At 36.1% G+C, this 13,991-nt stretch overlaps 1 non-coding gene across 1 annotated transcript; it reads left to right on the top strand.

The window, feature by feature from the left end:
- Window positions 1-9,427: 9,427 nt before the first annotated feature.
- Window positions 9,428-9,533, top strand: LOC114913344 (small nucleolar RNA R71). Its single transcript, XR_003799353.1, has one exon. It is a non-coding gene; the product is annotated as a small nucleolar RNA R71 (small nucleolar RNA).
- The last annotated feature ends 4,458 nt before the right edge of the window (window positions 9,534-13,991 follow it).

Raw genomic sequence — 13,991 nt, 5'->3', positions numbered from 1 at the left:
TAAATCATATTTAATTCTGATTTAAATCCTAACTTAATTAGTAATTAGGTGCATATAAGTCCTAATCGAATAGGGACTTGTTCTCCCTTGCAACTGGCTTATCCAATAAACCAATTAGATATAATTCAATTAAATCCAAACTAATTTTAATTGAATCAAATTCAATTAGACTTGATCTTAGTTCAATTGCTCAATCAGATTGAGCCGATTAGCAATCCAATTGCTAATCGATCTTCCTGCAACACTTGCATTAGGTCAAACATCAATCACATTGATCGTTTAACCATAGAACGATTCTTAATCATCGATTAACCATCTGATTAGGTTACAACCTCTTATGTGTGTGACCTTATAGGTTCGAACCTAAGTCAGTAGTATAGAAACTAATTTCTGTACCAATCGAAGTAACCATCTAGCAATGGTTCCCGACATCTAGATAGGTCGAATGTATGCAAAGCAACATTCTAAGAACCCTGACCCATGGTTATCGTATAATTCATCCTTTTAATCAATAATGCTTAAGATGACTTTGAGTATGCTGTCAACACTCATATAAGTCATCTCTATTGTGTCTTAAAATTTTGCAAATCTCATGACTCCTCACGAGGATTATCCAGGCCTAGGTTTTGCTAAATTGAAACACAACGAGATATTCTCTTCCTGAAGTTAATTAGGAGTGGTCAATCCCATCTTGACTCATACACTGACTTCACAAGTACTTGACTGTACCTAAAAATCTTTTGAATCTATATTAAAAATACAGGTAGTCTGGCACCAAAGCACAGTGAGTTGCTTGCAAGTCACCGTGGTGATCTCAGGTCGGAGGAATACTTATACCCATTGGCCTTAGCTAACTACTCTTGACAGTAGAGTGTTACATTGATCACGTTCAATGCAGATATACTCCTACATCTCACCTGGATGCCATACCAGTGTCTCCACACTACTTGTTTACGAGGACAACCAACGCATATGGCATGCAGCGACCTACACTTGATAAGTTATCGTCCTTGTTAATAACTTATCATATGGTCGTGAACAATTTAAGAACCATCTGATAAATCCTTCTTTATCGATTGATTGTGGTTCTAAGGACTTCATCATAATTTAGGAGTTCTTTTAAAGAAGATAGAACTTTTATGATGAACCTACCAAATAACTATTATTATTAGATAATTCATATATTAATTCTAATCATCTACCACTTAGATGATTGGCTTTAGGATACATTTTCTAACAACTCCCACTTGTACTAAAGCCAATCAGAATGATATCAAATATCCTATCTTCCACTTGAGTTCGTAGAACTTCTTAGTTCCGAGGCCTCAGCAAATGGGTCGATCAAATTCTCCTTTATCATCAATCTTCCAAAGACCCATGCCACCCTGATCTAAAATCAAAGGTGATAGCAATAAAGAGTATGCTGGTCCTTCGGTTCTTTAGCTAGAGCTATGGCTCCAGTGCTACGATAGGACTGGACCATCGGTGGAGAGTGCTACTCCCAACTACTAATGAAGCTCAGTAACTACACAGCTTACATGGCAGCACATATGCTATGATGTACTCTACATCACTAACTTAGTAGGCTAAAGTATCCTGCTTGGAACCTTTCCAGCAGATTGCTCCTATAATTAGGGTATGATCTGACATTTTCTTATTATCATCTTGATCTGACTGAAATCGAAACATCCACATGTTTAAAGTCAGTATTTTTATATTTGAGTCACTGGACTTTAGTAATTTCCAAATACTTAAGGATTATCAATACAATCTTCCAGTGGTTCTTACTTAGATCAGACTGGTATTTGCTTACTACCATTAGTGAGTATACTATATCTGATCTTGAACATGGAGAAATTAGATGACACCCAAACTTTTATTCTTTGTAATACTGGAATGCAATTTTCGATTAAGAGAATTTTATCCACAGACAACACAAGGAATAACACTACAAAACATTTTGCCCACTTATAAATGCAGGGTTCCTCTTTGTTCATAACAAAGATGTATGTTCCAACTATGGGATAATAGCGAAAATGGGCTTTATAGGTCTCCACCTTCACGTCTGCACTACTCTGATCCTTCTGAAAAATCCATTCACACCTAATGGGTTTTATCCCTTCAGGTGAATCATCTAGTGTCTATATACTATTGATTTTCATGGACTTCAGTTTGGATTTAATGGCTTCAAGCTACTTCTCAGAGTTAGACCACTGCATTGCATCCCTATAGGTGATCGGATCCTTGTTAATCTCATCGAGCTCAACAGGATCGCCATCCCAGACCTAGACACTGAAGTGTCTGTCTGGCTAATACGGTACTTTACCAGATCTCCTTAAAGGTATTACTTTAATGGGCTTTGAGTTTGATCTAATCAAATCTGGTTTTGTAGGTTTACTAGATTATGTCGGTTCATTTTTTATCAGTCAAACTTTCAAGTTTAACTTGATAGGCATTAGTTCCTTCTCTAAGGAACTTTTTTTCAAAAGGAATGCCCTACTGCGGATGAGCATCTTATGTTCTTTAGCATGATAGAATTAGTAACCCTTAAACACCTATTGAACCAAGAACCAACTTTATCTGTATGCAAACCTTTGACATAGGCCGATCAACTCCAAACCCAAAGGTGGGAGAGTCTAGATGTACGTCCATTTCATATCTTATATGGAATCTACACAACAGACTTACTCAGTATATTTTCAGAGCAAAATAGGTAATCACACAAGAGCACAATCCTGAAATAGGCAGAGAAGTGAACCCTATTGTGGATTGAACCATGTCTAACAAAGTTCAACTTCTCCTTTCAGATACACTTTGTTCCGAAAAGGAATCCACTGAGAGAGAATCCAATTCTTTCCTAGATATGTCACAAGCTCACTAGATAAGTATTCACCTCCTCGATCTGATCAAAGAGTTCTAACACCTTATCCAGTTTGTTTCAATCTTTCATTATTGAATCATTTGAACATTTCAAATGATTCAGGCTAGACACACCCATGCCCAGATAGGTCATCTATAATGAAATATTAATATCTTCCTCTGGCACTTAAGTTCACAGATCCACATACATCACTATATATGAGACTTAGAACTTTATCAGCTCCTTCATCTTTTTTATTAAAAGGTGACTTTGTCATCTTTTCAAAAAGACAAGACTCACAGGCTATCAATGATTCACAATCATTGATGTGAGGTTTTCCTCTCAAGCTAATCCATTTATCCTATTCTTGTCAAGGTGACTAAGCCAAAGACAGACATCCATGACATTATCTAACTTGGGTGTGTACATTACACTTAATAGGTTATGTAAATGTTAAATATCATTTCTTTATTATCCATGTATTATTGTAACATTATTCATAGTAATATCGCAATAATCTTCCTTTATTAATAAATGATAATCATCTTTGGCCAAAAGGTCAACAAAGATTACATTCATCATAAACAATGGACAATAGTAACAATTACTCTAAATGACAATATTTGAAAATAAGCTCTACAATTCTTAAAGTTAGGATTAGAATCAGACTTCCATCCCTAACATTCAAGAATTTCTCACCATTTTCAAACATTCCACTTACTTATAGTCCTAGCAATAAATTGCATAAGGCCATCGGTATCTAATACCTAGGTAGTAGAATTTTATAGAGAAACTTTAAGGTGTTATTATATAACATCCTTGATGAGCAACTCTTGCTCCTTTCTCTTGTTCAACCTATTATGGTCTAGGGAAGCAAGACAATTCTTCTTCCTATGATCCTGCTTCTGATAGTAGAAGCAACATGCTTGATTTGGATCGATTTTGGACTAATTATTTTGACTGGACTAAGAAGCCCCAATACGAACCCATTCATACTGCTGAATCAAATTCAACTTTCGATACTAATTAACGAAGTTGGGTCCCATAAGTCATCATTGTCTAACAGCGATTGGAGCAATTAAGGTTTAGCCTTATTTTGAGAAAAGAGAACAATGACCTAATGTATATGAATTATTTTAAGTCTAGAGACTTGGACTTTAGTCTCAAGGTTCTCCCACTATTTTATTCAAATTGGTAGCCTCTACCTCTAATTCGAGAATTCTTTTAATTTTTTAGTAGGTACTAGAATCCACACAGACTACACACAGGCCCGACTTTGGTTGGCCAACCCATCTGCATCTACGGGTAGGTTCATTACCAAACAACTTCTAGTAATTTAATTTTGCCCCAGAAATCTAATCAGTAGGCTTTGGCCTCCACTGTAAGGATCTGATTAGATCCAACTATTAACATGACCATACTTGGTGCATCTAACCAACGAATGATTAAATCCAACTTTGGTTGGCTAACCTAACCACCATTAGAGAGACACTTTCAAGTCATCATATGATGAGTGATAATTCCATTAGTCAACAAGCACCAGGTCTTTGGGTCTGCAATGATTATTGAGTTAATGGACTCATTATCAAACACCATAATGGGAGGCTATGACTCAGTTATCTCCATAACTTTATCATTTTAAGGATCTAATAGTTTTAGAGGATTTAAAATTATTAGTGATTTAAGGATAGAAAGGATATGGACCAATTTGCTCCCACTGACTTCACCAAGTCAAGTCCTCCCACTGACTTCTCAAGTCATTAACAAGGACTAGGATCAAATTTGGTCCATGGGCACTTAGATCAGTCTCATTGAATGAAATCAGACTCACTGATTTTCTATGTGACATAGGTTAGCATGAATCAATGAGTAACTTAATCAAGACCTGATTAACCACATTGGCCAGGTAAGTATGATCGGTGGGAGGGTCTGCCAAAGCTTGCCTTAGACACCATAAGAAATGGTCAGGTAAGCGGGCTCCCAATTAAAAACCATCGGTCAAGTTTACCTTAGACACCAACTGGTTTATCAGTTTTGATTTGGTCTGCCTAAAGACTCGGGCTCAGCCGCAGAGCCACGATCAGTGTCCATTTGTTAGATATATGGACTTTAATTAACTACAACTATTGAAGTGATCTATAGAAATGACCTAATCCTAATTCACTTTTAATTAGGGTTTGATCAATTTCTTAGCTTAGTCCATATTTAATCTAACCCTAGGTCTAATCCAGTTAATAACCTGATTAAAGCTAACCCATTATCCTTTAACCCATATTTTATGAAATTATCTTAGGATCTTTAAATCACAAACCTAGATCCTAAATAATCACTTAATTCTTTTAATTAAGTTCATGGCTGAGGGTTGGGGTTCGGCATTTTGAAAATCATTTTCAATTTTTGAAAGATTTAATACAATTTAGTGTTGTTTCACTAAATAGATCGACTCATTTCAAAAATAGGTTGGCTTATTTAACTAACAAATACTAACAATTAAAATTAGTCAGAAAAATAATTGAGCCAACTTTTCAGTCAAGCTGGATTGCTGGTCGATCTGGCCCGATAAGCAAACAAAACCTTCGTAAGATTCTGTTCTTGGCTGATTTTAATCTATGTACATTATATAAAATTTTATAAAATGAAATAGATCTAATCTAAAATATTCATGATAAGATTTATTTAAACTCTTTTAAATTTTCCAGATCACAACATACCAGGACAACCTTTGTACTGTAAGAGGTAAACCTTACAGCAGGACAACCTACAGTCTGTAAGATCATTATTTTATTTTTTAAATTTATTTTAATACAATTATGAACATGTTATAATAGAACTTGGCTCTGATACCACTGTTGGAGAAGGTGCAGTGTTTCATGCATGAATTTTAAAATATTTTTGAAATATAATGCAGTGAAACATATAAATTAAACAATTTAATCTACAAATTTATGTAATCAAATTACTAAACCTTATAATTAGGACCTATATCATGTCATATTATATTTATAAATCAGAAAATAAAAATTTTAGTATTGATCAATTCAATACCCTAGATCTGAAATAGTTTTAGATCTAAAATCTAGATCACATCTAGATAAGAGAAGAGATCAGATCTTTTACCTTCATGCAGGTTGAGAACTTCACGGTTGATTTTTTTTATTATCTTTGGAGCTGCACATGCATCCGACCTCTATAGATGATCCACACGAGGCTACAACAAAATATGAGGTTCGTCGAACGAAGATCCGCTCGAAGTGCTAGCTTCTTGCAGATCCCTCCGAATGGTTAATCTAAAAAATATTCTTCAGATCTCTAGGACATTCCAAGAGATGAAGAATATGAAGAGGAATAAGAGAGAAGTCAAACCTTTTGACCTTCCTAAAATAAAAAAATAATAATATAAAAGAAAAAGTCCTAAGAGAAGATAGTTCTTCTCTTTCAGTACATCAACGATTGATGTCCTGAGAACATCTCTATGCTAGGACATGGGGAGACGATCTTCTCTAGATTTTTCTCAAACTTTTAGATCTCATAATATCTGATTTTTCTTATAAAAAAATCTCATGATTTATGGAGAAGAAGGGTTCTAAAAGAAACCTTAAGAGAAGACCTTCTTTTCTTCTTCTTCTCTCATCAGAACAAGATCAGATCATGTCCAAAATTAGATCACCATGCCCCAACTCATTAAAGCATGAATCCACCATGCCATCCCTCTTTCTCTCTAAGATTTTTATCACATAAAAATATAAAATAAAGAGAAAATAAATTGAAAAGAAAAACAATAAGAGAAAAACATTTTCTCTCTTACCTTTTGTTTCTACAAGACATCAACTTTTGATCTCTTGATAGAAGACTCTTCTCCAAAGAATTTGATGCCTCAAACCACCCATTCCATCCTCTTTCTCTCCCAAATTTTTTTTCATAAAAAACATAAAAAAATAAAGAGAGAATAATATGAAAGAAAAATAATGAGAGAAGATAATCTTTTCTCTTATCTTTCTTTCTACAAGATATCAACCTTTGATCTCTTGATTGAAGACTCTCCTCCAAGGATTTTAGTGCCTCAAACCATCCATACCTTCCTCTTTCTCTTCTGTTATTTTCATCTAAAATCCACAAATTTTTTACTCTCATTTGATAGCATATGGGGCGGCAACTTTTTATATGGTAGACTAGGTCATAAAACCTAGTCTAACAAGGAGTCCATGGGGCATCCAACTCTTGGATGCCCCCTCCCTCATAAATTTCATGGAGAGAATAAAATAACTCATAAAAAGGGTTATAAAAAGAAGGGATAAGCTTGGGAAAAGTTGGCACAAGAGAGGAGAGAAGAGTCCTTGTGAAGAGGGACTCTTTCAAAAAAAAAAAGGATAAACCTAAACGACTTTCCATAATCAGCCAAATCTCTTTCCATATTGAATCAAATCAAATCTGATACAAATCTCTAGAATAAGTAGTGTGAGATAATATTCCTTGGATGTGGATATCATAGAAAAATATCTAGAAATTAATTAGTGGGCGTGGGCTTGAGATTTCTTAGGTGGCGCAAGAGAAGAGATGGAGTCCTAGTCTAAGTAGGATTCTTATGTAGATTAGGTCAAACACTTTGAACCCAATCTAAATTAATTATAACCTAATTAATAGTGATCCTAGTCTAACTAGAAGTCTAATTAAATCAGATTAAATCATATTTAATTCTGATTTAAATCCTAACTTAATTAGGAATTAGGTACATACAAGTCCTAGTCGAATAGGGACTTATTCTCCCTTGCAACTGGCTTATCTAATAAATCAATTAGACTTAATCAAATTAAATCCAAACTAATTCTAATTGAATCAAATTCATTTAGACTTGATCTCAGTCTAATTGCTCAATCAGATTGAGTCGATTAGCAATCCAATTGCTAATCGATCCTCCTGCAACACTTGCATTAGGTCAAACATCAATCACATTGATCGTTTAACCTTAGAACGATTCTCAATCGTCAATTAACCATCTGATTAGGTTACAACCTCTTATGTGTGTGACTCTATAGGTTTGAACCTAAGTCGGTAGCATAGGAATCAATTTTTGTACCAGTCAAAGTAACCACCTAGCAATGGTTTCCGACATCCAGATAGGTCGAATGTATGCAAAGTAACATTCTAAGAACCCTGACCCATGGTTACCATATAATTCTTTCTTTTGATCAATAATGCTCAAGATGACTTCGAGTATACTGTCAACACTCATATAAGTCATTTCTATTGTGTCTCAAAATTTTGCAAATCTCGTGACTCCTCACGAAGATTACCCAGGCCTAGGTTTTGCTAAATTAAAACACAGCGAGACATTCTCTTCCTGAAGTTAATCAAGAGTGGTCAATCCCATCTTGACTCACACACTGACTTCATAAGTACTTGACTGTACCTAAAAATCTTTCGAACCAATATTAAAAATACAGGCAGTCCGGCACCAAAGTATAGTGAGTTACTTGTAAGTCACCGTGGTGATCTCAAGTCGGAGTGACACTTATACCCATTGGCCTTAGCTTACTACTCTTGATAACAGAGTGTTACATTGGTCACGTTCAATGCAGATGTACTCTTACATCTCACCTGGATGCCATACCAGTTTCTCCACACCACTTGGTTATAAGGACAACCAACACATATGGCATACAGCAACCTACACTTGATAAGTTATCATCCTTGTTAATAACTTATCATTTGGTCATGAACAATTTAAGAACCATCCGATAAATCCTCCTTTATCGATTGATTGTGGTTCTAAAGACTTCATCATAATTTAGGAGTTCTTTTAAGGAAGATAGAACTTTTATGATGAACCTGCCAAATAACTATTATTATTAGATAATTCATATATTAATTCCAATCATCTACCACTTGGATGATTGGCTTTAAGATACATTTCCCAACAATAAGACCTTCTCTTCAAAAGCTAAATTATGGAGAATTAGAGCAGGTTGAGGAACATTTTGAAACTATGAATAGGGTGTATGCCTAAAGGTTGCATCTGCGTGACATGGTCTTTGTATAGCTGGGTTACCTGCTAGCTATGGTTTCCATGAAAAGTTTGGGTGGTTTCTCCAGTTTGAATTATAAGTGTTGGAAAAGGGATTACTTTCTGATCTATAAGTAGCTTGGGTTTGGGCTTGCTGAACTTGTTCTTGTACAAACTCAGAAAATTAGGGTGTGCCTGGACATTCACTCACAAAATGGGTGTGACTTGAACATAAAGCACAAACATCTTGAGGAGGAAAGGATGAAGTCGAAGAGTATCCGACATTCAGCAAATGATCTAGTTTTTAGGATAACTTATCCACTTTACTGTGGATATCTATGAAATTTCCAACTTCATAGATTCCACCTCTTTTTTGGACAAACATGGATTTATCTCTAGAAGAGGCAGACATGTGATGCAAGAAATTTTCACTAAGAGTTTCAAATAAGTGCCATGCCTCATTCTCACTTTTTAGCATAAATATCCCTTCGTATGAGACGTCGATCATTTGTTGATGTTTTTCTGATAATTCATCATAGAAACACTAGATTAATTGTAATTTAGGGACAGTATGGTATGGGCATCTATGAATGAGGTACTTAAGTCTCTTCCATGTTTCATGAAACAATTCTCCATCCATTTGAAGAAAACTAGTGATGGCTTTCCTAATTTGATTAGTTTTTCTGATAACAATTTCAAGTTTACCTTCATGCACTCCAAGTTTAAAGTTAACCAACTCAATTGGCCAGATAAGTATAAGATTGGTGGGAGGCTCCCTGTGTTCTCGCAACAGTCCTAATTAAATAACCACCATTCTTCAGGACTAAGTCTCTAAACCACTTTTCTTGGACACCGATTGATTGATCAGTTCCAAACTCGATCCAACTTTCAGGTTTTCTTGTCCTAATGAGCTCAAATTTTTTAAGGGCTAACATCTAATTGATTTTAATGAGAGTTAGATCAATGCAATATGAAGGACTCTTATTTGTTGGCCAAGAAAAGGTAATGAAATCCCCACCTTATCTTGTGTTAGGATTTATGTCCTTATGATGTGTTATGAGAATGCAATGCAACAAACAAGATATCCAAGCAAATATATATATATATATATATATTATTTTTATTTCTAATGTCACTATATATATTATGAGATTTTCTTTTATGTTGAAACAATCATGCCAATAATCCCCAGCAACGGCGTCAAAATTTGGTGTTATTACAAGCACCAAAAATAAAAGTTTTAATCGAACTCAACTATTTTCTAGAATAGTATAAGATTGGGTATCAAATCCTAAGGGATCAATGGACTGAGTTGCATTCAAATTAGAAAATATAATAAAAGAATAAGAATTTTAAGATTTTAAAAAAGATAGAATAAACAAGTTGATCGAGATAAAATTTTAGAAAAATCAAGTAGAAGAAAGTACCTCAGATTTTTCAAATCTATCCTTAATCATAGATCAGTATTTAATTAAAGCAATCATGATCACTAAAAATTATTAACCTTAGTGATGATAAAAAAGATAAATCTATGATCTTGTTTTCAACATAGCTTATCTCATTAAGCACAAATTGTATCTTTGGATCATGATTAGTCTCTACGTAGTCATAAGCTATTCGAAATCAAGCATCATAAAATCATAAATACTACTACTTAAATGCATAGAGAAGAATCACAGGGACTCTTTATGGTTGCAAAATATTCAATCATATTTAAAAGAAAGATGCCTTACAATATTTTAGTAGTTGATTGCATAAAGAAAGATATACAATAAGATGTATGAAATAAAAATACAAATCTGGACTTAAGCAATTCATCTACTCCAAGGATGAAAGATTTAGTTGCTCATGGGTTGGATCTCGCTTGCCACCAAAATCTCCATCTTCTTATTGGAGAAGAACATGAAGAAGACGTGGAACCTCCTTATGCCGCCAAAGACTCTCTCCCAAATCTTCAACACCTGACAGCCTCCCTCTCTTCCTCTCTCTTTTCTCTACCAAATTTCTCTACAATTTTTCTCTCTTAAAATTTATCTTTTTTTCTCCTCCCTCTTGGGCTACCCTACATCCCTTTTTATAGCCCTCAAAACTTTCTAGAGTCCTAGCTGCCCCAAACTCTTAGCTCCTCAAGTCTCTCAAGTCTCAAAATATTTTCCTTCTTAGGTTATAGCAGCCTAAAACCCTAGCCGCCACCAAACTCTCCATGCCTCCCTTCTCTATTTTCTTTTAAAACCCTCAAACCCCCCTTTTTGTCATGTCCTCGGCACACCCCTGCACTCGCATTTGCCCGCATGCATGCTCATGTGACCGCGCTTGTGCTTGGGCCTACACCCATGCACTTGCGCCTGCTCGCCTATGCTCGCATCCGCCCAGGCGTGTTATCTCTATAAGCTATGATGTAGACTACTGGAGGTTGTTTGTGCGCCACATGCATGGACCGCGCACCTTTCCCCATATGCCGCATCATGGATCATGCATTCCTATAAGCCACATGCCCCTATGAGCCATGTGCCTTCTCCATTACATTGTGCGCATGGACTGCACATGGTTGTGTGCCGACTTGCTTTATTTTGGGCCATGGGCCATACTGTTGCTGAACTTCTGGGCTATGTGCTCATTTATATGGTTGAAAACTTGGGCTTGGTCTTCAATTTGGTGATCGTGAAAGTGTGTGTGAGGGGCCGCTAGCATGTATTCATGGGGAACCTTACTGGTTAGTTTGTGAATAATTCTCCATGATTAACAATTTCTGAAAAAAATATAAGAAGTATCAAATACTAAATAATAGAAATTAAATAACAAAAATTTTAATACTTTTTATATCATATTAATGCATTGATCAGCTGGTCGGTCAAGACCATGATTGAGTGTGCTTGGAAATAAGGGCTTAATCATTGTATCGAGTTGATTAGTGCGTGACCATCTTCTCCGCCTAACAGTACCTCATCTTGACATCATGCAAAACTTGGCTCATGTAGTAGATAGACTTTTGTGCCCCTCTTTTCATCCTCCTAGACCAATACCAAGCTGATTGCCTCTACCAAAGTTGTGAGATACATATACAAAGTCTCCTCCTTCTAGGGCTTCATCAGCAATGGAGGTGCACCAAGGTATTTTTTTAATTCTTTAAAGAATTTTCAGCATTTATCTGACTAGATAAAATCTTTCATGTGTTGAAAGACTTTGAAGAAAGAAAGGCATCTTTCTACCAATTTTAAAATAAATTGGCTAAGAGTCGCAATGCGCTCGATCAGATGATGAACTTCTTTCCTCGAAGTTAGGTGCTTCATGCTGAGAATCACTTGTATTTTCTCTAAATTAGCCTCGATTCTTCATCTCATGATCATAAAATTAAGAAACTTTCTTGAAGTGACACCAAAGATGCACTTGCTTGTGTTCATCGATCCTCATCTGATGCTGCCTTAATGCGACAAAAGCCTCTTCCAAGTTGCTTATGTGTTAATCAATCTTGGTGCTCTTCACTAGCATATCATCAACATAAATCTTCATATTCCAACCAATATAGTCTTTCAAAATCTTTTTGATAAGTCGCTAATAAGTGGCCCAGTATCCTTAAGTCCAAATGGCATGACCTTGTAGCAATATAAGTCCTCCTCGATTATGAAGGTTATTTTTTCTTTATCTTTGGAGGCCATCCGAATCTGGTTGTATTCGGAAAAGGCATCCATGAAGCTCAATAATTTATAATCTGATGTCATATATATTGGTGCATGTGTGGTGCTCCCAAGCCTTGGGAGGCCAAGAGAGGAGCCATGGGTTTGTCTCTAGGATTCTAGGACTAATTTGGGTCCTAGGGATTGGATTGATTTGGTCTTAGGGTGGAGGTTTAGTCCTCCATGGTCATGAGGCCCTTGTTTGTGAGACTCATGGGGGCTAATCCAAATATGGACTAGGTTGAGTGCATGATCAGACCATGGGTGTACATGGATTTGGATGAGTATATTCCGATTGGGTTAGCCTAAAAAGTTTGGGCTATGATTTTCATCCATGTGTATGGGTATATATATGTATATTATAAACCTAATTTGATAAGGAATCATAAAGACTCTTTCTTCCTAATCTCTCCCTCTCTCTCTTTGATCTTTGCATGCTGCCCAAGAAGGTAGCCAAAGGGGCTTCACACTAGGAGGAAGAGGGGTGCCTCTTGAAACCCTAGCACCTAGGGTTTTGGAGGGGGCACCCCATCAAGTGGGCGCCTCCTTTGAGTGGCCGCCCAAGATCCCATCTCCCAGGTCTTCATACCTCCTCTTATCTACTAGTTGGAGCCTTGAAAAAAAATATTTTTAAATTAAGAATGGAGGGTTTATATTTTTAGATTTGGAATGGAGGGTTTTAGATCTGGTATCGATAGGATTCAAGGAGAAGAAGAACAAGATGATAATGGGCAAAGGCTGTAGTTTTCAAGAAGGCTGCAGGGACTCTCTCTTTTGTGTAGTATAGCTCTAGTTTTTGGACATCTCAATATCCTAATTTCTAAGAGGATGAGCAGATGATCTTGTGGGGAGGTTTGATCTCTGATTTAATTTAGATTAGAGATGTGTCGGAGCCAAGATGGAGTGCACAAGGTAAAGGCTGCAGTATGGAGATACTACTATAGAGCTCTAGTCCAACAAGGACTCCTCCTCATCGATGATTTTAGTCTAGATCTGATAACCCCAAGGTATCACATTCCTATCCCTAGTTTTTAGGATCTTGAAAGTGGAAGATTAGATCTGGAGGTGCATCTCAAGTCCCTGGAAGTAGGGGAGACACAAAATAGATCGCTGCTGCATGGTTCATGGTGCGCAGCAATCTAGGGCATGGTGTTTGTTGCCCTTAGAGAGTCTAGATCATAGTGGGCTCTTGCAAAGACCTTTTTCATAGATCTCCTAAAGTCCACGTAGGTGCATGCTAGTCCTAATAACATCCATCAGCTAGTCAATTTGGGGTAGAGAAAAATTATCCTTAGGACAGGCTTTGTTTTCAATGCAAATTCTTCACTTTTTATTAGCTTTTTTGATCATGACAATGTTGGCCAACCATTTTTGATAGTACATTTTTAGAATGAAATTAGCATCTAGTAGCTTATTCACCTCCTCATTGATTGCTTTCTATCTCTTTAAGGTAAAG

The sequence above is a fragment of the Elaeis guineensis genome, chromosome 6 (genome assembly GCF_000442705.2).
Source record: "Elaeis guineensis isolate ETL-2024a chromosome 6, EG11, whole genome shotgun sequence".
Classification (NCBI taxonomy): Eukaryota; Viridiplantae; Streptophyta; class Magnoliopsida; order Arecales; family Arecaceae; genus Elaeis; species Elaeis guineensis.
This window is presented reverse-complemented; position numbering and strand designations above follow the sequence as displayed.